The sequence below is a fragment of the Bufo bufo genome, chromosome 10, assembly GCF_905171765.1.
Source record: "Bufo bufo chromosome 10, aBufBuf1.1, whole genome shotgun sequence".
NCBI lineage: Eukaryota > Metazoa > Chordata > Amphibia > Anura > Bufonidae > Bufo > Bufo bufo.
This window is the reverse complement of record NC_053398.1, coordinates 8,365,050-8,392,230: the sequence shown is the minus strand read 5'-3', so window position 1 is coordinate 8,392,230 and position 27,181 is coordinate 8,365,050.

Sequence of the window (27,181 nt, the reverse complement as noted above, 5' to 3'; positions counted from 1 at the left end):
CGATGATGGCATTATCCATAAGCGGAGTCTGACAGGAGTTCGCTTTGTTTCATGGTGACATTGCTGCATTCCTGAGGTTTGGATTGACAGTAATGTGTAGTGACAGGATCATGATGACTTATTTATAAGAGGAGCATAGAAAAATGACAATGTAAACTATATCACACTTACAGAATATAGCTGGTTCTGTAGAGGCTGCTATGATTGTTGTGGATTGCATGGTGAATCTAAAACTATACATAGAAATTCAGTATCATCACCGTCTTGGTACAGACCTGCAAATGTTTGCGGCAAATCCACCATGTTTACAGTAGCTAGCACGTGGAGAAGGTCTGAAGAAATCTCATTCACACACTGTGGACAAATCCACAGCCTAATGAACCTGCGGGATTTAAAATCTGCAGACCAAGCCCACCATTCTCCAGCTTCCCTGCGCGGGCACGGGAACCGCTTCTCTCATCTTCCTGCTGTGGCTGTCTCTGTCTGGCGGCTGTAGAATGCTGACTCTCCTCTACCTTCTAGCAGCAGGCCTGGACACCAGAGTCCTGTGTCTTCTGCATCTCATTCCTTCTTTCTTGTCCCACAGAATGTGTGCATGATCCATGCCTCTTAAAAAGCCAGCACGCGTGCACCTTAAACTTCACAAGTTTATGGCTGGACTCCTGTAGGTACTTAAAGCACCTTTGCCTGGGGAGAGGTGCATGAGCAATAGGTTGATCTAGCTGGCTGACCTCGGACTGTTTCCGACCTATGTGAGTGGCCTAAATCTTCATTGCCCTGCACTGGTGTCTCCTTATCCACCTTTCAACCCCTCAGCTCTGCTGTAAAGCTTTGTCCTCTACAGGTTATCACCACCCAATAGGAAAGGGGATGAAAGTAAAAAGGCTTGGACCCCCTCTAACTGAGGGCCCCATGGCTGTTGCATAGTCTGCCTCTGTGATACCGTATGAACCTCTCGCTTAAATGTTGCAGTTTTGTATAAAGCAACAGTCGCACAAATCAGTGTTGCAAAATATTGCAACTGACTTGCAACAACTGCAAGAATTACAGATTTGTTATTTTTCCCCCATAGGTAACACTAAGGTCATGACCAAATATTCATGTGAAGCCCTCCCCTTAAGCTAACCGTCTGTGGTAACATGTTCAGAAAAAAAAACTATAAGGTTGCAAATTTCCCAAAATGGATGGTATGTTAGTGATTGTAACAATGGCATCCTGCTATGTACCTCAGTTGAACTGCACACTAGGTTCCTACTCTCCGCTGCAGGCTCCAGACCCGCTTTCCTGCACTGTCGCAGGCGGCGACAGCTTCAATTGCACCTTGTAGGAGCCGCACGCTTCTTGTTTCTTTAAGGGTTCGTGCACACCCCTGATTCCGCCTTCTCTCCAATCCCGGCCAGGCACCACCTTTATAAGGGTGCTTCCCCCTTCCTGTGATGCCTGAGCAATATTGTAGTTTTCTACAGCGAAGGTTCCAGCTCGTATTTCCTGTGTTGTTATCCTGCTTCTGACCTTAGCCTGTATCCTGACCTCGTCTCTGCCTGATCCTCCTGTACCTCCCTGCTCTAAAGTGTATGATTCGGATTGTCGACCACGCCTCTGTCTGCTGTTCAGCTTGTTACACCTGCTGCACCTGAGCTATTCAGCTCTGCTGTTCTAACAGCTCTGCTTAATCACTAACTCAGCTCTGCTTCATCTAACTCTGCTGCTGCGCTTCTTCGATCCAGCGACAGCTCGCTCCACCTGCCTGTATCCCCAGTGCTTGCACTGGGGTGTTCTGGCCTGCTCGGCCAGCTGCCACTTAACCGGGACCACTCTTGCGGTAGCGACCTGGTGTCTCGTCTGCAGCTAAGACCAGCTTCCGCATCTTGGAGTGGGATAAAGGGTGAAGATCAGGGGAACACTTAGATTCCGCTCCCAAGTTTGGCCCAAAGCCCAAAGTGGCACAGCAGGTCCACACCCGTTGGAGCGTTACAGTGATCATTGACTTTTTCATTATCGGTAAGCAATGATGTCCCAGAGTCAAAGTGTAGTGCCCTGGAGAAGGGATACTTTAAAGTCTGGACATTTCCCCCTATTTCCCCTATGCCCTTAATGTGCACTGTTTATTACTATTTAACTGAATTTTATATGTATGTTATGATATATATCCTGTTCATTTGCACTGCATTCGCAAGCCTCTGTGGAAAAGGCTAATGAATACTGAGAGACTTTTGGGACTTTGAATAAGAAGCTGGTAATTTTTCATAGCTGCCATATGGTTTGAAGTTTTGGAGGGGAAAAAACAGGGTTGTTTACCACCAAAACCAGACTGCCCTTTTGAATGTCTGGTTTTAGCTTGTTTTTGTTTGGAAAAACGACTGTGTCATTGAAGCTCTAATATAAGTCTATGCCAAACGGGAGTGGCAACTTTGTCATTGTTTGTGGTGAGTTTCTCCACTCCACCCCTCCAAAGAGAAAGTTCCAGTCTAGCTAGAAATGGTATATAAGGAGAGCAGTCAGAGCTCCTAGTGTTCTTCAGTTAGGGACCAGTGCTTGGAGGGGGAGACTCTACCAGTCTGCATGAGTGACCAGAAGAAGATGCTGAGACGGGGATACTCTGCCACAGACCCTGGATCACCTGCCTTTGATCAGGGTACCAGCCTTCTGAAGAAAGAGAGAGAGGGATAGCTAGCTCAGGCCTTTCCTCAGCATCAAACCCTTTTTCTGCCAGGGAGGAGACTAGAGAAGCCAGCCCTATGCCTTGTCTCAGGGAGGAGACTGGAGAAGCCAGCCCTATGCCTTGTCTCAGGGAGGAGACTGGAGAAGCCAGCCCTATGCCTTGTCTCAGGGAGGAGACTGGAGAAGCCATCCCTATGCCTTGTCTCATGGAGGAGACTGGAGAAGCCAGCCCTATGCCTTGTCTCAGGGAGGAGACTGGAGAAGCCAGCCCTATGCCTTGTCTCAGGGAGGAGCCTGGAGAAGCCAGCCCTATGCCTTGTCTCAGGGAGGAGACTGGAGAAGCCAGCCCTATTCCTCGCCTGTATTATTTTGCACCTGAATTCTTCCAGTAAAGAAGCACTCAGGTTTACTGCAGAACCTGACTCTCTGGACCAGGCATCCTTAAACTGCGGCCCTCCAGCTGTTGCAAAACTACAACTCCCAGCATGCCTGAGCAGCCTACAGGTATCAGCCTACAGCAGGGCATTGTGGGAGTTGTAGTTTTACAACAGCTGGAGGGCCGCAGTTTGAGGATGCCTGCTCTGGACTTATTTCCCATTGGGGTGCACCATGACTTACCATCCTTTCCGGAGAGCAGCAACACGTGGGCACACCTCGACGGTGTCTGGCAACCAGAGTAGCGTTGGGGCCACCACAAACCCGGCCACTGCAAAGATAAATATAACAGCGGCTGTGGCCACAGCTTCCCATTCACAGCCGCAGCTCTGGGCTCTGTTCATGTATGTGCTGTGGTTCTGAGGATCCGCTCCGCAGTTTCATCTCAGTCCTGGCCACATGCTTGCTGCTGTTTTTTTGCAGCACTTCCTTAACCACCTCCGGACCGCTGTACGCACAGACGCGTCCTGGAGGTGGTTGATTCATTCCGCCTGGACGCATATACGCGTCCTCTCGCGAGACGCGAGATTTCCTGTGAACGCGCGCACACAGGCGCGCGCGCTCACAGGAACGGAAGGTAAGAGAGTTGATCTCCAGCCTGCCAGCGGCGATCGTTCGCTGGCAGGCTGGAGATGTGTTTTTTTTTAACCCCTAACAGGTATATTAGACGCTGTTTTGATAACAGCGTCTAATATACCTGCTACCTGGTCCTCTGGTGGTCCCCTTTGTTTGGATCGACCACCAGAGGACACAGGTAGCTCAGTAAAGTAGCACCAAGCACCACTACACTACACTACACCCCCCCCCCCCGTCACTTATTAACCCCTTATTAGCCCCTGATCACCCCATATAGACTCCCTGATCACCCCCCTGTCATTGATTTCCCCCCTGTCATTGATCACCCCCCTGTCATTGATCACCCCCCTGTAAAGCTCCATTCAGACGTCCGCATGATTTTTACGGATCCACTGATAGATGGATCGGATCCGCAAAACGCATCCGGACGTCTGAATGAAGCCTTACAGGGGCGTGATCAATGACTGTGGTGATCACCCCATATAGACTCCCTGATCACCCCCCTGTCATTGATTACCCCCCTGTCATTGATCAACCCCCTGTAAAGCTCCATTCAGACGTCCGCATGATTTTTACGGATCCACTGATAGATGGATCGGATCCGCAAAACGCATCCGGACGTCTGAATGAAGCCTTACAGGGGCGTGATCAATGACTGTGGTGATCACCCCATATAGACTCCCTGATCACCCCCCTGTAAAGCTCCATTCAGATGTCCGCATGATTTTTACGGATGCACTGATAGATGGATCGGATCCGCAAAACGCATCCGGACGTCTGAATGAAGCATTACAGAGGCGTGATCAATGACTGTGGTGATCACCCCATATAGACTCCCTGATCACCCCCCTGTCATTGATTACCCCCCCCTGTCATTGATTACCCCCCTGTAAAGCTCCATTCAGACGTCCGCATGATTTTTACGGATCCACTGATAGATGGATCGGATCCGCAAAACGCATACGGACGTCTGAATGAAGCCTTACAGGGGCGTGATCAATGACTGTGGTCATCACCCCATATAGACTCCCTGATCACCCCCCTGTCATTGATTACACCCCTGTCATTGATCACCCCCCTGTAAAGCTCCATTCAGATGTCTGCATGATTTTTACGGATGCACTGATAGATGGATCGGATCCGCAAAACGCATCCGGACGTCTGAATGAAGCCTTACAGGGGCGTGATCAATGACTGTGGTGATCACCCCATATAGACTCCCTGATCACCCCCCTGTCATTGATTACCCCCCCTGTCATTGATTACCCCCCTGTAAAGCTCCATTCAGACGTCCGCATGATTTTTACGGATCCACTGATAGATGGATCGGATCCGCAAACTGCATCCGGACGTCTGAATGAAGCCTTACAGGGGCATGATCAATGACTGTGGTGATCACCCCATATAGACTCCCTGATCACCCCCCTGTCATTGATTACCCCCCCTGTCATTGATTACCCCCCTGTAAAGCTCCATTCAGACGTCCGCATGATTTTTACGGATCCACTGATAGATGGATCGGATCCGCAAAACGCATACGGACGTCTGAATGAAGCCTTACAGGGGCGTGATCAATGACTGTGGTCATCACCCCATATAGACTCCCTGATCACCCCCCTGTCATTGATTACCCCCCTGTAAAGCTCCATTCAGACGTCCGCATGATTTTTACGGATGCACTGATAGATGGATCGGATCCGCAAAACGCATCCGGACGTCTGAATGAAGCCTTACACGGGCGTGATCAATGACTGTGGTGATCACCCCATATAGACTCTCTGATCACCCCCCTGTCATTGATCACCCCCCCTGTCATTGATCACCCCCCCTGTCATTGATCACCCCCCCTGTCATTGATCACCCCTCTGTAAGGCTCCAGACATTTTTTTGGCCCAAGTTAGCGGAATTATTATTTTTTTTTTCTTACAAAGTCTCATATTCCACTAACTTGTGTCAAAAAATAAAATCTCACATGAACTCACCATACCCCTCACGGAATCCAAATGCGTAAAATTTTTTAGACATTTATATTCCAGACGACTTCTCACGCTTTAGGGCCCCTAGAATGCCAGGGCAGTATAAATACCCCACATGTGACCCCATTTCGGAAAGAAGACACCCCCAGGTATTCCGTGAGGGGCATATTGAGTCCATGAAAGATTGAAATTTTTGTCCCAAGTTAGCGGAACGGGAGACTTTGTGAGAAAAAAATAAAAAATATCAATTTCCGCTAACTTGTGCCAAAAAAAAAAAATTTCTATGAACTCGCCATGCCCCTCATTGAATACCTTGGGGTGTCTTCTTTCCAAAATGGGGTCACATGTGGGGTATTTATACTGCCCTGGCATTCTAGGGGCCCCAAAGCATGAGAAGAAGTCTAGTATCCAAATGTCTAAAAATGCCCTCCTAAAAGGAATTTGGGCACCTTTGCGCATCTAGGCTGCAAAAAAGTGTCACACATCTGGTATCGCCGTACTCAGGAGAAGTTGGGGAATGTGTTTTGGGGTGTCATTTTACATATACCCATGCTGGGTGAGAGAAATATCTTGGTCAAATGCCAACTTTGTATAAAAAAATGGGAAAAGTTGTCTTTTGTCAAGATATTTCTCTCACCCAGCAAGGGTATATGTAAAATGACACCCCAAAACACATTCCCCAACTTCTCCTGAATACGGCGATACCACATGTGTGACACTTTTTTGCAGCCTAGGTGGGCAAAGGGGCCCATATTCCAAAGAGCACCTTTAGGATTTCACAGGTCATTTACCTACTTACCACACATTAGGGCCCCTGGAAAATGCCAGGGCAGTATAACTACCCCACAAGTGACCCCATTTTGGAAAGAAGACACCCCAAGGTATTCCGTGAGGGGCATGGCGAGTTCCTAGAATTTTTTATTTTTTGTCACAAGTTAGTGGAAAATGCTGATTTTTTTTTTTTTTTTCATACAAAGTCTCATATTCCACTAACTTGTGACAAAAAATAAAAACTTCCATGAACTCACTATGCCCATCAGCGAATACCTTGGGGTCTCTTCTTTCCAAAATGGGGTCACTTGTGGGGTAGCTATACTGCCCTGGCATTCTAGGGGCCCAAATGTGTGGTAAGGAGTTTGAAATCAAATTCTGTAAAAAATGACCTGTGAAATCCAAAAGGTGCTCTTTGGAATATGGGCCCCTTTGCCCACCTAGGCTGCAAAAAAGTGTCACACATCTGGTATCTCCGTACTCAGGAGAAGTTGGGGAATGTGTTTTGGGGTGTCATTTTACATATACCCATGCTGGGTGAGAGAAATATCTTGGCAAAAGACAACTTTTCCCATTTTTTTAAACAAAGTTGGCATTTGACCAAGATATTTATCTCACCCAGCATGGGTATATGTAAAAAGACACCCCAAAACACATTCCTCAACTTCTCCTGAATACAGAGATACCAGATGTGTGACACTTTTTTGCAGCCTAGGTGGGCAAAGGGGCCCATATTCCAAAGAGCACCTTTTGGATTTCACAGGTCATTTTTTACAGAATTTGATTTCAAACTCCTTACCACACATTTGGGCCCCTAGAATGCCAGAGCAGTATAACTACCCCACAAGTGACCCCATTTTGGAAAGAAGAGACCCCAAGGTATTCGCTGATGGGCATAGTGAGTTCATGGAAGTTTTTATTTTTTGTCACAAGTTAGTGGAATATGAGACTTTGTATGAAAAAAAATAAAATTAAAAAAATCATAATTTTCCACTAACTTGTGACAAAAAATAAAAAATTCTAGGAACTTGCCATGCCCCTCACGGAATACCTTGGGGTGTCTTCTTTCCAAAATGGGGTCACTTGTGGGGTAGTTATACTGCCCTGGCATTCTAGGGGCCCAAATGTGTGGTAAGGAGTTTGAAATCAAATTCTGTAAAAAATGACCTGTGAAATCCGAAAGGTGCTCTTTGGAATATGGGCCCCTTTGCCCACCTAGGCTGCAAAAAAGTGTCACACATCTGGTATCTCCGTACTCAGGAGAAGTTGGGGAATGTGTTTTGGGGTGTCATTTTACATATACCCATGCTGGGTGAGAGAAATATCTTGGCAAAAGACAACTTTTCCCATTTTTTTATACAAAGTTGGCATTTGACCAAGATATTTCTCTCACCCAGCATGGGTATATATAAAATGACACCCCAAAACACATTCCCCAACTTCTCCTGAGTACGGAGATACCAGATGTGTGACACTTTTTTGCAGCCTAGGTGGGCAAAGGGGCCCATATTCCAAAGAGCACCTTTTGGATTTCACTCGTCATTTTTTACAGAATTTGATTTCAAACTCCTTACCACACATTTGGGCCCCTAGAATGCCAGGGCAGTATAACCACCCCACAAGTGACCCCATTTTGGAAAGAAGAGACCCCAAGGTATTTCGTGATGGGCATAGTGAGTTCATAGAAGTTTTTATTTTTTGTCACAAGTTAGTGGAATATGAGACTTTGTAAGAAAAAAAAAAAAAAAAAAATCATCATTTTCCGCTAACTTGTGACAAAAAATAAAAAGTTCTATGAACTCACTATGCCCATCAGCGAATACCTTAGGGTGTGTACTTTCCGAAATGGGGTCATTTGTGGGGTGTTTGTACTGTCTGGGCATTGTAGAACCTCAGGAAACATGACAGGTGCTCAGAAAGTCAGAGCTGCTTCAAAAAGCGGAAATTCACATTTTTGTACCATTGTTTGTAAACGCTATAACTTTTACCCAAACCATTTTTTTTTTACCCAAACATTTTTTTTTTATCAAAGACATGTAGAACAATAAATTTAGAGCAAAATTTATATATGGATGTCGTTTTTTTTGCAAAATTTTACAACTGAAAGTGAAAAATGTCATTTTTTTGCAAAAAAATCGTTAAATTTCGATTAATAACAAAAAAAGTAAAAATGTCAGCAGCAATGAAATACCACCAAATGAAAGCTCTATTAGTGAGAAGAAAAGGAGGTAAAATTCATTTGGGTGGTAAGTTGCATGACCGAGCAATAAATGGTGAAAGTAGTGTAGGTCAGAAGTGTAAAAAGTGGCCTGGTCTTTCAGGGTGTTTAAGCACTGGGGGCTGAGGTGGTTAAGGGCCGGGGCGCGTCACTTCCTGGGTTTTATGGGTTAGGTCATGTGACCTCGCTGACCAATCCTAGCCCTCATGCGCATATATAAGTGGCTCAGCCCCCTTCCCAGATGCCTCAGTGTCAAGGTCCTTGTATTTTGCTAAAGATCCTGATACTCATGTGTGTTCCTGACTTGTACTTCGTTCCTGGATTCTGCTTACCATCTGATCCCTGCCTGCTTGCCTTGACTCTCCTGTTGCCAACCCGGATTGCCTGACCTGTACCTGTGCCGCCTGCCCTGACCTTTTGCCTGTCTGACTACGCCTCTGCCTCATCCTTCAGTCCTGCACTGTTGCTCCTGGTAACGACTCTGCCTACCTGACTACGTTTGTACTTCTGGTACTATTGTTAGGTACCTCCTGGTCCGCCTGGACCAGCTGCCTTATGTGCCTACCCTCCTCAAGAGGTAGCGACCTGGTGTTTCCCTTGGGAAAGTCTATCCCCACTATTAGGGGTACTGTGAAGAATCGAGTGGTTCACTTAGACAACGCCCTTAGGAGAGGTAGGACACGTGGCACAGTGGGTTCACACCTGCTGGTTTGTGACAATAAAGCTGCCATTTCCTTCAACTCAATGCACCCCAGTGTTGCTAGTAAGCCCCAGTCTTATTCTGATGTCACACTGTGCCTTTCATAAGTATACTTACCTCTACTCCCCATTGACTTGTATTATATGTAGATTTACATCTATATTATATTAAATGCTAATTATATTTACAAATTCATACCGCGCTCTCATCATCTCCTCTCCATTGACTGCCCCTCTATTTCCGTCTGTCCAGTGAAAGGTGACAAGATGATGTTAACGTTTGCCAGTCTGCGGAGTTGCTAATTCTCGAATATCCACAGTCATGAAATTAGAGCTACATACGGCAGAAATTAATGTGTTGTCTTGGAGATGTCTCCTCTCCATGCTTAATTATTTGTGTCCATGACCTCATCCAGGGCTGAGATACCAAAAATGGCTTGTATGTTACAAATTAGAGGAAATTATGTGTGGAGGAAAATCATGGAGGAACACAGGGACAGCAAAGTGCCCATGTGAGCTAGCATATCAAACCTGGCACCTCGCCACTCTCAGAAGGATGAGCGGACAGCAGCTAGGGGGGAGGGGGACACAGACAATGAGTGTGGGGACAGAGGACACTGACCTACCCTGGGTGAGTACAGGGGGCCAGGTGGGTTGGCACATGGGGAAGCGGACTGGCTGACATCTCACAGGGGCATCTCACCAGCTGGGTGTCCATGAACACTGCACTATCCCCTACTGGACAGCACTACCAGGTCCTATTGGGCTCATCTCCACACTGGAAGTCCCATCCTCCTGACGCTCATCATGCGACATCACCATGCTGGGAGGGTCAGCTAATCCTTCTTCCCAAATGTCCTCCTGCTGACATTCTACTCCTCTCCTGATTTGGTGCTGTGGCGCTGCTCACTGGTTTTTCTCCAATTTTCTTGGGAGGGCAGTTTGGGTGGCTATGGGCCCCCTAGGGGACTCGGGCCTGGGACAGCTGCGATAAATGACCCTATTATAATCTTCCACTTCTTTAAAGCCAAATTGATCCAGAGGAGGGAAAAAAATTATAAAAAATCCCCTGTGAGGTAGAAGCCAATTTTCCTAATTACAGAGAAAAAAAAATTCTATGGGACTCTGCTGCATAACGGAAATGGGACAGATCCGTTTTGCAGCTCATAGACTGCTATCATGACAGAATGAATATGACGTTATGCATTCCGTCATAGAATTGCGTTATGGTCCGTGGTAACGGAATCCATAACGCAATTCACCTTTTACCACCAAACAAAGTGTGAACGAATTTCATATGCGGAAATTCGCTCATCTCTACTATAGAATGCTATGCAACCTCCATCGGTGCTGGAAGTTCAGATAGGTGATGGTAGGCATGGAAAGTTTTTTTTTTTTTTTATTCCCCAAAGAAAGAGTTAAAGGGGTTCTCTGGGCTTTTAATATTGATCAGGATAGGTCATCAATATCAGATCGGCGGGGGGTCTGATACCCGCCTCCTCCCGTATCTCTTCATAGACATAGCAGCAGCGAGCATGATAGGTCATCAATATTAAAAGCCCAGAGAACTGCTTTAATAAAAGTTGATCAATAAATGATATATACCCCAGGATGGTACTATTGAAAAGTAGAATCCCATGTGAATGAAGGTTTATCTGCCCAAAACAGAATTAAATCAAAAGTATTTAATCAGTTCATATTTCTACACTGGAGGATCTAATCGAAATGAGCTCAGAAGGTCTTCACTTCAGCCATTTAATCCTGAGCCCTGAGTTAGAGGCTGGTTTGGATCTAAAAGAAAGAGGAGCCTCATTACACAGGACGGCCAAGTGACGCTGACATTTTGAACTATGTAAATAGTTTTCATCAGTAATGAAAGTTCACGTTTTTAAGTTCAGCTGTAAGGCCCCTTTCACACGGGCGTGTCCGGATTAGGTCCGGATGCGTCCCGATGCATTGCAGCAAACCCGCGCGAGTAGGAACACAATTGCAGTAAGTTTTGACTGCGATTGCGTTCCGATGTTCAGTTTTTATCGCGCGGGTGCAATGTGTTAAGTTCAGGTTTGGGTTAGTTGTAGTGTAGATTTGTATTATTGAATACAGAATGCATAGTACAATAGTGCTGTAGGGGTTAAAAAATAATATAATAATAATTTAACTCACCTTAATCCCCTTGTTCGCGCAGCCGGCATCTCTTCTGTCTTTATCTGTGAGCAATAGGACCTTTGATGACGTCACTGCGTTCATCACATGGTCCATCACATGATCCATCACCATGGTGATGGATCATGTGATGAGCGTAGTGACGTCATCAAAGGTCCTATTGCTCACAGATGAAGACAGAAGAGATGCCGGCAGCGCGAACAAGTGGATTAAGGTGAGTTAAATTATTTTTATTTATTTTTTTAACCCCTCCAGACCTATTTTACTGAAGCCCCATTCACTTCTAGGGGGCCAGGGCTGCGTGAAAAACGCAGAATATAGAACATGCTGCGTTTTTCACGCAATGCAGAACTGATGCGTGAAAAAAAAAACGCTCTTGTACACAGACCCATTGAAATCAATGGTTCAGGGTTCAGTGCGGGTGCTACGCGTTCACGTCGCGCATTGCACCCGCGCAGAAAACTCGCTCGTGTGAAAGGGGCCTAAGGGTTTTACCCTACCTCTAACTTTGTCATTGGTGTCAGTGTGGACCGTGACAGCCCCTTCTAGTAATCTATCAACCTGATCCGCAATATTTCGAACTCAAGCGCCAGAAAGACAACACACCATTCGACAATCCCGTTCTTTGTAAATAATCACCCTATCTGTACCTGTAATGACTGAGTCATGTGGATACATATACTGCTACATTTATGGAAATGAAGCAGAGGTTTTTCTGCAATGACCAATATCGCAACAAATAATACAAGTATATATACTTTACCAACATGTGCTACGCCAGTCTTGATAGGCGCCGTGCTGCTGGAGGAGGGTTTTAATTTATAACGAGGTGCAGGCCTCGTCATAAATCAAATATATCCTGCGGCAGTCCGTGCGCCAGACTGAAACCTACTCCCTCGTAACAGCCATAGATTTCAGTCATCATTTACGCCAGTTTCTGGAAGTCATGATGATAAATATGCCAGGGCTGAGGGCTCCACCCACACCCTTTTACGAAACAGGCGAGGGTGGCTTAAAAACACCAGTTGTGAATAATTTCAGTCGCAATAGCATTTAACAAGTTGCAAAACCTGGCTTTGGGACTCTTTAACCCCTTAGTGACCACTAATACGTGTTTTTGCTGACGTAAACAAAGGGGGTTTTAGCTAAACAGCTGGCTTTAGTCAGTCATTACATTTACCCAAAACGGTGCATTAAAAACCTTAATTTGTCCTGCAAAAAATAAGACCTCATACAAGTACATTGATGAGAAAACCAAAAAGTTATAGCTCTTGGAATGCGATTTTATTAGCAAAACCAAGGTGCAGGGGGAGATAGATCTCCCACTAAGGCCTAGTTCACACGAACGTATGGCTTTTATAGTTTTTTGCGGTCCGTTTTTCAAGGATCCGTTGTTCCGTTTTTGAGTTCCGTTGTGTTTCCGTTTCTGTTCTGTTTTTCCGTTCCGTTTTTCCGTATGGCATATACAGTAATTACATAGAAAAAATTGGGCTGGGCATAACATTTTCAATAGATGGTTCCACAAAAACGGAACGGATACGGAAGACATACGGATGCATTTCTGTATGTGTTCAGTTTTTTTTGCGGACCCATTGACTTGAATGGAGCCACGGAACGTGATTTGCGGGCAATAATAGGACATGTTCTATCTTTCAACGGAACGGAAATACAGAAACGGAATGCATACGGAGTACATTCCGTTTTTAAAGCGGAACCATGGAAATGAATGGTTCCATATACGGACCGTATACGGAATACAAAAAAACGGCCCGTACACTCGCAAAAAAAAAAACGATCGTGTGAATAGGACCGTACTGAACGCAAAAAACGGCCCGCAAAACGTGGGGCAGCCGCAGCGGATCGCAGACCCATTTACTTGAATGGGTCTGCGATCCGGCGTTGCGCAAAAAGATAGGACATGTTCTATCTTTTTGCTGAACGGAAGTACAGGACGAAACCCCACGGAAGCACTCCGTAGTGCTTCCGTAGGGTTCCGTTCCGTGGTTCCATTCCGCACCATTCCGCATCTCCGGATTTGCGGACCCATTCAAGTGAACGGGTCCGCATCCATGATGCGGAATGCCTATGGGACGGCGCCTGTGTATTGCGGCCCGCATTTTGCGGGCCGCAATACGGCAACGGGCCGCACACGCCAGTGTGAAAGAGGCCTAAGGGATCGTTCACACGACCGTGGAATGGAACGGAAAAGGAGGCCCATTATAGAAATGCCTATTCTTGTCCGCAAAACCGACAAGAATAGAACATGCCTCATAATTTTTGTGGGGCCACGGAACGGAGCAACGGATGCGGACAGCACACAGAGTGCTGTCCGCATCTTTTGCGGACCCATTGAAATGAATGGTTCCGTATAAGGAACGACAAATACTGCCCGCATATGGAACGCAAAAAACGTTTGTGTGAATGAGCCCTAACAGTTTATTGACATATCAGGTCATGTTGTGTTTTTTTTGCAGAAATTTTGCAAGTTCAGAAAAGTTGTGGCAAGATCCATGACATGATACGTGAATATATCCTTAGTGTACATGCACACGGCAGTGTCGTTTATGTGGATTTTTAGTGCAGCTTTCACTCTTTGCAATTGAAAGGGTGAAAGCTGCGCTGAAAATCCGCACAAACATGCGACATATTTCCAAATCCACACAGCAGACCAAAGTGGGTGGAAAATGTCCGCACTGTGCAGATGAGATTTTGAAAACCTCATCTACTTAGCTGGCACTGTATTAGGTCTCATGCACACAACAGTATTTTTTCACAGTCCGCAAAACGGGGCTCCGTTGTTCCGTGATCCGTGTCTGTTTTTTCTTCCGTGGGTCTTCCTTGATTTTTGGAGGATCCACGGACATGAAAAGTGAAAAAAAATTCTAAGTCAAGTTTGCCTTTAAAATAATTGAAAAAAAACGGACACGGATCACGGACGCGGATGACAATCTTGTGTGCATCCGTGGTTTTTCACTGACCCATTGACTTGAATGGGTCCGCGAACCGCTGTCCATGAAAAAAATAGGACAGGTCATATTTTTTTCACGGACAGGAAACACGGATCACGGACGCGGATGAAAAACGGTGCATTTTCCGATTTTTCCACGGACCCATTGAAAGTCAATGGGTCCACAGAAAAACACGGAAAACGGAACAACGGTCGTGTGCATGAGGCCTTATGCTGTGGATTTTATGCATGTACATGTGGTATTGGGGAGAATTCAAATGTAGCAGATTTTTTTATTTGCAGAAATTTAATTTACTGTCCCATTCCACTACTGAATAACACCCTGAAGGACACACATGTGAGAAGAATTTTTCAGACAGGTTTTTAGCTTCTGGGTTTGAACAGTCACTGACAGCAAGTAGTGATATTGAAAAAAGGTGATTAAACAAAATACAAAGTAGATTAGACATCTGCAAACTGTTTCATTATACAAAGATTCATCTTTATCTCTAAGTCTGGACAACCCCTTTAACTTTAGTTGATTTAATTTCTCAGTGGGAGATGCAGGCAATTACATGCAATGAACAAAAGAGGGCACTCTTGCAATGTAAGGAAGAATATATTGAGAGGATGAGCGTTAAAGCCTGGGTGTCTGTATAATAATAAAAGGGTGATATACCGTTTTTTGTACTTCATTATTTCTGCCTCTGTACTGTAGGTTGGGTATGGATAATCGGCAGTCAATGGCCTGGGAGGTCACAGAAAATATCTGACAATCCTGCATCTGGTGCTTCTGAAACATCCAGGACTGTATAGATAGAGGATATTTATTGTAGGGATCTGTGTACTTGCGTTGGAGTCAGCAATGGCAGACTCAGACTTAAAGGTCCACATAATGGTTGTTCTCTTCATAAACACGGTAGACAATCAGCAGAACACACGGCGTCCAAGTTAACCATCAGTTGGGGTGAAACCACAGCACATAAATAATAACAAACATCAAAGCAACCTGCCCATCTGGGCGCTAACTATACAGAGAACTTCTCTCTCACTTAAAGGGGTTCTCCAGGCTTTTAATATTGATGACCTATCCTCAGGATATGAGAAAATACAAAATCGGAAAGCAGCACCATTGTCCCTTTCAGACCTCCATCTAGAATTCCTCGGCCCGTCAGCAACCACAGATCCATAACGATCGCTCTATTTAAAACAGCACCAAGCAAAGTAGACAGCAGCATGTCCTTCATGGATTCTTTATTCAAAATGGGTCCATAAAAATGTACAAAAAGTAGAAAAAGTTAAAAAAATAGTGCAAAAAGACTGTTGTGGTTGAAACGTTGCCCTATTTTTGGCACTTTTTGAACATTTTGTACATTCCTATGGACCCACTTTGAATAAAGAATCCCTGGAGGATATGCTGCCATCTACTTTGTTTGGTGCTATCCTCAGGATATGTCATCAATCCGATCGATGGGGGTCCCACACCCGGCACCCCCGACAATCAGTTGTATGAAGGGAAGAGGCACGCAGTGCACATGTGCCGTCTCTCTTCTCTCCTGCTCGCTGCTGCTGTTTATGGCAAGCAGGAAGAGAGAAGGGAGACGGCATGCGCTCCTTCCCTTCATGCAGCTGATTGGCAGGGGTTCCGGGTGTCCGACCCCTGCTCATCTGGTATTGATGACCTATCCTGAGGATGGCACTAAAAACTAGTGATGAGCGGCATAGGCAATATTCGTTTTTGCAATATCTTGGGAATTTTTCGCAACAAATAATATTAACATAATATTCGCAACAAATTTGCAATTGCGCAAATTGGCACTAATGATGTGCATATTTTTTGCGCAATACATTCAACTTCACATTTTATCAGGTCTGAGTAGATATTACTGATTGGTCCATCACAGCACTATGTCTGTAGCATGTATGTGTGGACAGCAGAGAAACAGTAATTCCTATCACACTACCTAACACCCTGCACAATATCACTATCTAACATACACTGACTATCTCCCACTAACTATCAGAAGTATTTAAACACCCTGCGATTTTGCAAGTTCTCCCACTTAGAAATCATGGAGGGGTCTGAAATCAAAAGATTAAAAGATTTATTTGTCCTGCACTGCTGAACAGAAGTATTTGAACACCTGAGAAAATCAGTGTTAAAGGGGTTGTCCGGGTTCAGAGCTGAACCCGGACATACCCTTTTTTTCATCCAGACAGCCCCCCTGAGGCTAGCATCGGAGCATCTCATGCTCTGATGCGCTCCTGTGCCCTGCGCTAAATCGCGCAGGGCACAGCCTTTTTTGTCTTCAATAACACACTGCCGGGCGGTAACTTCCGCCCAGCAGTGTGTTCGGTGACGTCACCGGCTCTGAGGGGCAGGCTTTAGCTCTGCCCTAGCCGCTTTACTGGCTAGGGCAGAGCTAAATCCTGCCCATCAGTGCCGGTGACGTCACCGGGGTTCCTGTCAGCCCCATGGAGAGCCCCGGTTCGTCACCGGAACTCCTAAAAATGCATTTGCCCTGTGCAATTTAGCGCAGGGCAAAGGAGAGCATCGGAGCATGAACTTCTCCGATGCTCATGTCAGGGGGGCTGCCGGGGTGAAAATGGAGGGATGTCCGGGTTCAGCTCTGAAGCCGGACAACCCCTTTAATATTTGGTCCAGAAGCCTTTGTTTGCAATTCCAGAGGTCAAGCGTTTCCTTTAGTTCTTGACCAGGTTTGCACACACAGGGATTTCGGCCCGCTCCTCCACACAGATCTCCTCTAGATCTGTCAGATTTCGGGGCTGTCGCTGAGCAACACAGAGTTTCAGCTCCCTCCAAAGATGTTCTATTGGATTTAGGTCTGGAGACGGGCTAGGCCACTCCAGAACCTTGATATGCTTCTTACGGAGCCGCTCCTTGGCTATGTTGGAAGACCCAGCCACGACCCATCTTCAATGCTCTGACTGAGGGAAGGAGGTTGTTGCTCAAAATCTCACAATAAATGGCCCCATTCATCCTCTCCTTAATACAGTGCAGTCGTCCTGTCCCCTTCGCAGAAAAGCACCCCCAAAGCATGATGTTACCCCCCCCCCCCCATGCTTCACAGTAGGGATGGTGTTCTTGGGATGCAACTCAGCCTTCTTTTTCCTCCAAACATGACGAGTGAAGCTTAGACCAAAAAGTTCTACTTTGGTCTCCTCTGACCACATGACTTTCTCCCATGCCTCCTCTGGATCATCCAGATGGTCATTGGCAAACTTCAGACGGGCCTGGACATGTGATGTCTTGAGCAGGGGAACCTTCCGTACAATGCATGATCTGAAACCATGATGACCTAGTGTTCTACCGACAATGACCTTTGAAGCTGGGGTCCCATCTCTCCATGTCATTGACCAGCTCCTCCATTGTCGTTCATCAGCGATACCCCACGAGGTGAGATCTTGCATGGAGCCCCAGTCTGAGGGAGACTGACAGTCGTCTTTAGCCTCTTCCATTTTCTAACAACTGCTCCAACAGTTGATCTATTCTCACCAAGCTGCTCGGCAATTGCCCCGTAGCCCTTTCCAGCCTTATGGAGGTCCACAATTTTGTCTCTGGTGTCTTTTGACAGCTCTTTGGTCTTGCCCATGGTAGTAGTTGGCGTCTGACTGACTGTGGGGTGGACAGGGGTCTGTAAAGAGCTCAGACAGGTGCTACTAAGTTAGATGAATGAGTGGAGTAGAGGTGGACTTTTTAAAGGCGCAGTATCAGGTCTTTGAGAGCCAGAATTCTTGCTATTTCTAAGGTGTTCAAATAGTTATGGTCAGCAGTGCAAGACAAATACATTCTTTAAAAATCATACAATGCGATTTCCTGAATATTTTTTTTTTAATTCTGTCTCTCAGAGCGGGAATGCACCTACAATATGAATTCAGACCCCTCCATGATTTCTAAGTGGGAGAACTTGCTAAATTTCAGGGTGTTCGAATACTTCTGTTCCTCACTGTATATATGAGCAAACTAACTAACTAATGTAATTGGATAAGGAATAGGATCCAGATGAAAGCACAGAGCTCAGCAATGTCACTGCTCTCTCTCTCAGAACTGCAAAAAACTGCAGAAAGTGGCTGCTGGGGAGGTTCTTATATAGTAAGGGGGAGGGAACTTTCCTATTGGTTGCTAGGGATGTTGCTAAGCTCAGACAAAGACATTGCAGCCTTCTCATTGGCCCACAAGCAAGAAGGGAGGTTACTGATGAATAAAAAATCTATAATATTTGCGATCACGAATATATAGCACTATATTCTACATCTTTGCGAATTCTCAAAGTGCCGATAAAAATTAGCGATTAGAGTATTCGCGATCAACACTACTAAAAACCTGTGTGTGAAGTCAAAATCAGGAGCGGAAGCTACAAAGCAGGGCCGTAGCTATAGAAGGAAGCGGCAGCTTTGGGGCCCAAACTCAGAAGGAGCCCACCTAGGAGGAGGACTAAATGACTTTATGGTCAGATTTTATTATACATTTACATTATATACCGAGAGACTGTAGGAAACGGACGGAACGGCTGCTGGGCCTCGCCTGAGAGTGAGATCTTGCCTAGCCTCAGGGGTTGCACAGAAGTCGGGAGTTGCAAAGAAGTTGCTTGTCAGGGGGAAGCAGTTCACAAATTTGCTGTGGAGCCCGGTCATTTCTAGTTACTCTACTGCTACAAAGAAAAAAGTATCATGGGGATATTTGTTCTGTGTTTTGGACCCACATCTGGTGTTGGCTGATGATTTATACTAATACTGACTCTAAGGCCGAGTTCACACGGCCGAGAGCGGTCCGAGGTATGCCGGGCTGGATTGGTTGCTATGACGCCGTGCGCTTCATGTCGCCGCTGCACTACAGTAATACACTATACGTGTGCATTCGGCCTAATACTGACTGTGTGAAAGTGACCTAAGACTGCAAAATAGGTAAAGGGCAAGTCTACCCGTATTGTGATCATGGTAATGCTATGGAACTGCGGGGAGAGGAGCTAATGAAATGCCAATGGCATTTGGCTCTGCTGGGGTGGTATAATGTGCCACAATATGGTATTGCTGGCCCTGCCTACTTGTGTTGGCCCTGCTTACTATCAATTTGGAACCGACTACAAACCCCTGGTAGAGCCCAAGAAGTACATCCACCAAGACCATGTGGGGTTTACTTCCCAAACTGAAGCCTAACCCTGGACCATGATGAGGTTACTCGGCTGGACTCCACACGAGAGCTGAGGCATGGATACATGAGCAATTGGTAAACCTTGACCTCACACATCTATGTAATAAAGCTTATATTACTCTGGCAGATCACACAGGCGATTGTCAGTAGGGAAACATTCCTTCCCGGCAATCTTCTGCTCGTCATCGGAGGAGAATGCTGCTATTACATGCAACGATCTCCTCCACAGTAGGGGGAGGAGCAATCACTTATGCCATTGTTCGTCCCCATACTGAATCATTGTTTGCCGGCAGTAGACTGCGATTAGACACCACGATCTGCTGCCAGCAAACTATGATTTTTAAACCGGTTGAAAGACTCCAAATTTCAGTTGGTAATTGGCGGCAGTATTAGGCCTCTTTCACACGAACGTGTGCGCTCCGTGGCCGTATTGCGGACTGCATTTGCGGATCCGCAATACACGGACGCCGTTCCGTGGGCATTCCGCATCACGGATGCGGACCTATTCACTTGAATGGGTCCGCAAATCCAGAGATGCGGAACAGAAGCACAGAACGGAACCCTACGGAAGCACTACGGAGTGCTTCCGTGGACTTTCGTCCCATACTTCCGTTCCGTAAAAAGATAGACCATGTCCTATCTTTTTGCGGAACAGGCGGATCGTGGACGCATTTAAGTGAATGGGTCTGTGATCCGCTGTGGCTGCCCCACGGTGGGTGTTCGTGCATTGCGGCCTGCAATTTGCGGGTTGCAGCACGGCCAGGGGGCGCACACGTTCGTGTGCAAGAGGCCTTAGACTGACGGATCATCACTAACGAGCATTAGCACCGACGCTTGTTAGCGATGATCTGTGTCACTTCAACAAATGGCATATATATCATGTAGAGAAAGTGCATACAAGGCACTTACTAATGTATTGTTTTTAGCCACATTGTTTCCTTTGCTGGCTGGATTCATTCTTCCATCACATTTACTGTTGAGCAAATCGAACTTTGGATCATAGATCAAGCACTTTGTTTTAATGCTGTACCTGTCTCCGTACAGCATTAAAATGTTTTGCCTCTGTGGAAGGAAAATTAGTTTCACTCAAAGTCGCACGAGACTTTTGCGAATTAATTCGGTATTCAGTTCTACATCTTTAAAAACATTCAAATTAGCAATCCGAAGTCGGGTTTAGTCCCGAGGTTTAATGTTTTTAAAGATGTAGAACTGAATACCAAATTAATTCACGCAACTTCAGGTAAAACTAATTTTGCCTCTACGGATCTATGATCCAAAGCCCGATTCGCTCAACACTAATCACATTATGCGGGGTTTTGAGAAAGAGAGAGATAGGCGGCACTGCGAGACGTCACATATGTAATGGTTACCCGGTCCCCAGCACCTGTCACTTTAACACTGTCGGTGGTGCACAACCTCAATAGTAGCCAGCTAGAACACCTTCAGCTCTGCTGGACACAGAGGCCAAAGCCCGAAAGTCTCTGAAGCCAGGAGGTATAGATTCCCTGGTATTAATCTAGAGATAGACTGCAGAGAGAAGTTGCAGCATAAAGAAAGAAGCAAAGTTATACAGTAAGCTTGTCAGCACAGCAGAGCCAGTGAGCAACAGATGTAGCAGGGTTGAGTTTGTTTGCGTGCCAGAGTTGATGCTAAAGCCTGCAGGGACCAAGACAAAACCTGAAACTGTTGGAGAAACGTTAATTCAAGTAAAGCTGTTATTGAACTTCATCACAAGGTCTGGACTCAATTTATTTCTTCAAATCCCTCGATTATTCCCCCTATTTGCTCTGCTCAGGACGACAACGCCTGGGTTCCAGCGTATCCAGGTAGGAGCACCGTGACATGTGCACCAACATTAAGGGACATTTAGGCCCCCCTGCACCACTCTGGAATTCCTACACCTGGGTACCATCTACTACGTCACTAAAAGAAGCCCTGTGCCCTTGTTGCTTCGCTGCAACTGACATCCTGAAAAACATTTGCTTTAAGGGATCCATGGCCGTTGCCGTGCGTCGCACACACTATAGGGAAAAAGCCACGCTTGTTTCCATAACCATAGAAACGAGCAATGGATAATGTGATGGAAAAATGAATCCAGCCAGCAATGGAGGCAATATGCCTTGTATTAAATGTCTCTACATAATAAATGCTATTTGCTGAAGTGACACAACCCCTTTAAGCTGCATTTAGCGTAGCCCACAATGGATGAAAACGTAAAGGGGTATTCTGGTTATATAAAGTTATCCCCTATCCACAGGATCAGCAACCTCCGGCACTCCAGCTGTTCTGAAACTACAAATCCCAGAATCCTCCTTTCACTTCTATGGGTGTTACAAGAACAGCCGAGTAATTGTGCTTGTTGGGAGTTGTCGTTTCACAGCATCTGGAGTGCCAAAGGTTGCTGATCCCTGGGATAGAGGATAACTACTACTTTTGGGACCCCCACCAATAACAAGAACGGGGGCTCCATACCCTGTGGAGCCCCCCGAAATGAACTGAAGGGCCAGTCGGACATGCACTCAGCCGCTCCATTAATTTCTATGGGTGTTCTGGAGATATAGAAAATGAATGGAACGGGTGGACGCATCCCAATCAGCCCCTCAGTTCATATCTGGGGGCTAAACGGGGTACAGGCCCCTGTTCTTATAATCGTGGGGGTCCCAGCAGTAGGACCCCTATGATCTAATACTTAACCCCTATTCTGTGGATCAGGGATAATTTTATATAACCGGAATACCTCTTAGAGGGCCACATCTGGAGCATACATACGGCAGGCCATGATGATAAATGTCACATAAAGCTACAAGTTTGTACAATATCATAAGTTACTCAGAATAAAAATGTATTCGATTATGCCAGGACATGGTGAGAGTAGTAGTTTTGCAAACACTGCAGATTTTTAATTGAGCCCAGGAGCAGATGATGGGGCTGCTTCTCTTCTATGTTTGTGATGGGGTGCTGGTGTACGTTTTGCACTGAGGCCCAGGAGAAGATGATGGGGCCCCTTCTCCTCTATGTTTGTGATGGGGTGCTGGTGAACGTTTTGCACTGAGGCCCAGGAGAAGATAATGGGGCCCCTTCTCCTCTATGTTTGTGATGGGGTGCTAGTGTACGTTTTGCACTGAGGCCCAGGAGAAGATGATGGGGCTCCTTCTCCTCTATGTTTGTGATGGGGTGCTGGTGTACGTTTTGCGATGAGGCCCAGGAGAAGATGATGGGGCTCCTTCTCCTCTATGTTTGTGATGGGGTGCTGGTGTACGTTTTGCGATGAGGCCCAGGAGAAGATGATGGGGCTCCTTCTCCTCTATGTTTGTGATGGGGTGCTGGTGTACATTTTGCACTGAGGCCCAGGAGAAGATGATGGGGCTCCTTCTCCTCTATGTTTGTGATGGGGTGCTGGTGTACGTTTTGCACTGAGGCCCAGGAGAAGATGATGGGGCTCCTTCTCCTCTATGTTTGTGATGGGGTGCTGGTGAACGTTTTGCACTGAGGCCCAGGAGAAGATGATGGGGCTCCTTCTCCTCTATATTTGTGATGGGGTGCTGGTGAACGTTTTGCACTGAGGCCCAGGATCAGATGATGGGGTGCTGGTGTACGTTTTGCACTGGGGCCCAGGAGAAGATGATGGGGCCCCTTCTCATCTATGTTTGTCATGGGGCCCTGCTACAGATTTTGCACTGAGGCCCAGCAGCAGATAAAGGGGCTCTCTCCACAATAGCTGGCAGGGATCAGCATAAAGACTCTCACTCCCCCATCTGGAGAACCCATGGAGGACAAACATCATGATTTGAATTGCTTATTAACAGCCTCCAGACCCCAGAGAAGATTATTTTATACATCAGCCATTACTTTATAACCAGACCCTTTTTATTTTCTGGAGAGCCGACACTTTTCTGCGCCCTTTATCTGCGCCCCCTGACAGCCATGAGATATATTCATTTGTCAGTCTCTCCCGTGAGGGGCTTTGTACGAGAGTGATAAGCGCCATCATATAAAAACTCATTCACTTGCGGCCGATCACATCTTTATGATTGCAAACTTACCTTTTATAGGGAAAAGCCTTTATCTGACGGGGAGATTTATGCCACCGGGCACAGTGGAGCTGCTTCATATGTGAATATTACTATGATACAGTCAGGGAAAATCCAAGGAGCTGAATAAGTGCAAATGGGATTTAGTGCGAACACCATGGGTTCTGTTTAGCAGATTCCATGTAACTACTTGCATCTGACACTCAGCTTTCCAAGAAGCAGGAGACGTAGAGCTATACGACCAGGCAAACCTGCCTTATAGGCTGGTATATAGTTCACCATTGGATTCTGAAATGTTCTGCAACTTTCTAATAATAAACTTTATATTTCAGTTCTTCAACATTGATAAGATGTCTGCTTGCTTCCAGTGAATGGAAACATTGTGGGTCATTTACTAAGACATGTCCCTTCTTGACATGGCCGCGGCTTGATGTCACCGCTCCCTGATCCTGAGAGCTGCCTCCCATTGAGATGTATTTCAGGGAGACCGAAAGGACACGGTAGACAGTGGGTTTCGGTGGAATTTTTGGATGTCTGTACCACTGTAAAAATCCATAGTGTCAAAGCCAGCCTTAGTAAATGACCCTCACCATTTATATCTAGATGAAGAAAAAGCGTTTTGACCCAACACTGATGGATTTTTAATTTGCACATGAAAATCCACAGAAATACATACAATTTGCATAATTCTGACAGATTTATGGTCTTACATGGGATTTACCAGCAGATACATTGTGGTTGCCTTGCCTCCCACTATCATAGTCTTCCACATTTTGCAGGCTTTGCTATGTCTCTATCCATACAGTCGGATCTATGTAGAGCACACAAGACGTATATTTTAGAGCGATAAAGCCTAATGAAGGCCCTAATGACTTGCCTCAGGGTGCTGACCACCGTTCAGGTTTTTTGATGCAGTTTTTGAAAAAATTAGAGACATTTTTTTGGGCCAGATTTATCATGACTCTGACAGCTCACGCCACTTTCACATATGGCTAAAGTCAGTTTTAGCCAAGTCAGATTTATGATCGGCCCTTTAAGACTGTAATAAATGGGGTTTGACGGTAGCAGTTTATCCGTCAGTAAGCAGCTTTACAAAAGTCGCACGTCTTTACTAAAAAGTTGCACGTTTTTATGAAAAAATTGCATGTTCTATTAAAAAGTCTCATAAGATAAGCATGGTCCTCACTGGAGTGAAATTGCGACTTTTTTGCGACTTTTTAAATAATCCCAATAGTAAATCTGTCTAGAGATTTATTTACATAAGAAAACACGCCCACTTTCAGAAAACTGGCGAGCATAGTGCAGAGCAGAAAAAAGTCGCAAATTTGTGCGCAGTTTTAGCGTTTGGGACTTTTTCACTCCATTATTCTGACCTGAGCTAATAATAAATCTGGCCCATAGTATCTGTCCTTAATACATTCTCTCCCGCTATGATCCACACCTGATTTTAACAGCAAAAACTGCATCAAAAAGCCTGAACGTGTGTCAGCAGCACCTTCAGATCTGTTTTCATTAACCTCAATTGAGGCTAATTGCCGCTAGGTTGTTCTAGGTTACTGCTCATTTGAGCTCTTCTTCCTTTATTGAATATGGGAACATTTCTCTCATATGGTTTGTGCTGCTTTGTTCTTCAGGAGGCAGAAGATTAAGTGAAGGGGCAGCGCAGGTTGGACGCCTATGTAGGACTAGTATTGCTGACTATGCAGGACGTAGCCGTTGCAGTAGTGATGATTAGAGATGAGCGAATTTCATATTTTGAAATTCGTTCACACTTCGTTTCTTGGTAAAAGGTGAATTGCGTTATGGATTCCGTTACCACGGACCATAACGCAATTCTATGACGGAATGCATAACGGAGGCATTTCGTTATTCATTCCATCATAATAGAAGTCTATGGGCTGCAAAACAGATCCGTCCCGTTTCTTACAGCGGTGTCCATGAGCTCCTATCCTCTTAAGCTACATTCGCATACAAAAAAAATGGCCATTATAAACAGCAAAATGGCATTTTTTTTTTACTGATGCCTTTTAGAGATATGGCCTTTAAAAAAGGTCCCCTTCAGTTAGGGCTAATGCGCATGACCGTGCCCATATTGCGTCCCGCAAACAGCGGGTCCAAAATATTCGGACAATATTCGTGTGCACCCTGCATGACGGATACAGTCCAATTCACTTGAATGGATCAGCAATCTGGAAGGTCTGGTGCTTCTGTGGAGTTTCTCTCCGTGCCTTTACACCACAAAAACTTAGAACATGTTCTATTTGTTTGTGGTGTGGATGGATCACGGACACATTCACTTCAATGGGGCTTTGCAGATGAACGGTGATTTTCACGCATCACTTGTGCGTTGCGTGAAAATAGCAGCATGTTCTATATACAGCGTTTTTCACGCAACGCAGGCCCCATAGAAATGAATAGGGCTGCGTGAAAATCACATAGCATCCGCAAGCAAGTGTAGATGCAATGCGATTTTCACGCATGGTTGCTAGGAGATGATGTTTGTAAATTGATAAAAGTCAATTTACTGTATTATTTTCCCTTTTAACATGGTTATAAAGGAAAATAATAGCATTCTTAAGGCTACTTTCACACTAGCAGCACGGACCTCCGGCAGGCTGTTCCTTTGGGTGAAAAGCCTGTCGGATCCATCCTGCCGCTAGTGACCGCGTGCCTCCGGTCCGGACTACAGCAGAGGCACGGCAGCGCACGGCGAGAGGCTGCCGAATTAAAACTACGACATGTCCGACATTTATTCCGACAGCCTCTCGCCGTGCGCTGCCGTGCCTCGCCGGAACTCCGCCCCCGCCCCCATTATAGTCAATGGGGACGGAGCGGCAGTCCGGAGGCACGCGGTCACTAGCGGCAGGACGGATCAGACAGGAACAGCCTGCCAGAGGTCCGTGTCGCTAGTGTGAAAGTAGCCTAATACAGGCTTGAGGGGTTAAAAAATAAAAAATAAATATCACGCAGGCGGCATCGTCTTCTTTCTTCTTCTTTGAGGAGCTGCAAAAGGACCTTTGATGACGTAATCTCGCTCAACGATCTTCTACCTTCTTTCAGCAGGACCTGCGCTGACGTCACCAAGCTCACCGCGTGGTGAGCGCGACTACGTCATCAAAGGTCCTTTTGCAGGTCCTCAAAGAAGATGATGCCGGCTGCGTGATCAAGTGGATGAGGCGAGTAATTCTTTTTTTTTTTTTAACCCCTCAAGCAACATTTTACTAAGCATTCTGTTTTAAGAATGCTATTATTTTCCTTTATAACCATGTTATAAGGGAAAATAATTACATCTACACAACACCGAACCTAAACCCGAACTTCAGTGAAGAAGTTCGGGTCTGGGTACCACATTCAAAACGCATTGCACCCGCGCGATAAAAACTGAACAACGCAATCGCAGTCAACTAAAATTGCAAGCGCACTCGCGCTGGTTTCCGCACAATGCATCCGGAGCAAATCTGGGACCCCCGTCTGAAAGAGGCCTTATAATTAATTGCTTCCATGGGGTATTCGGAACTTCTTGGCTTGAAA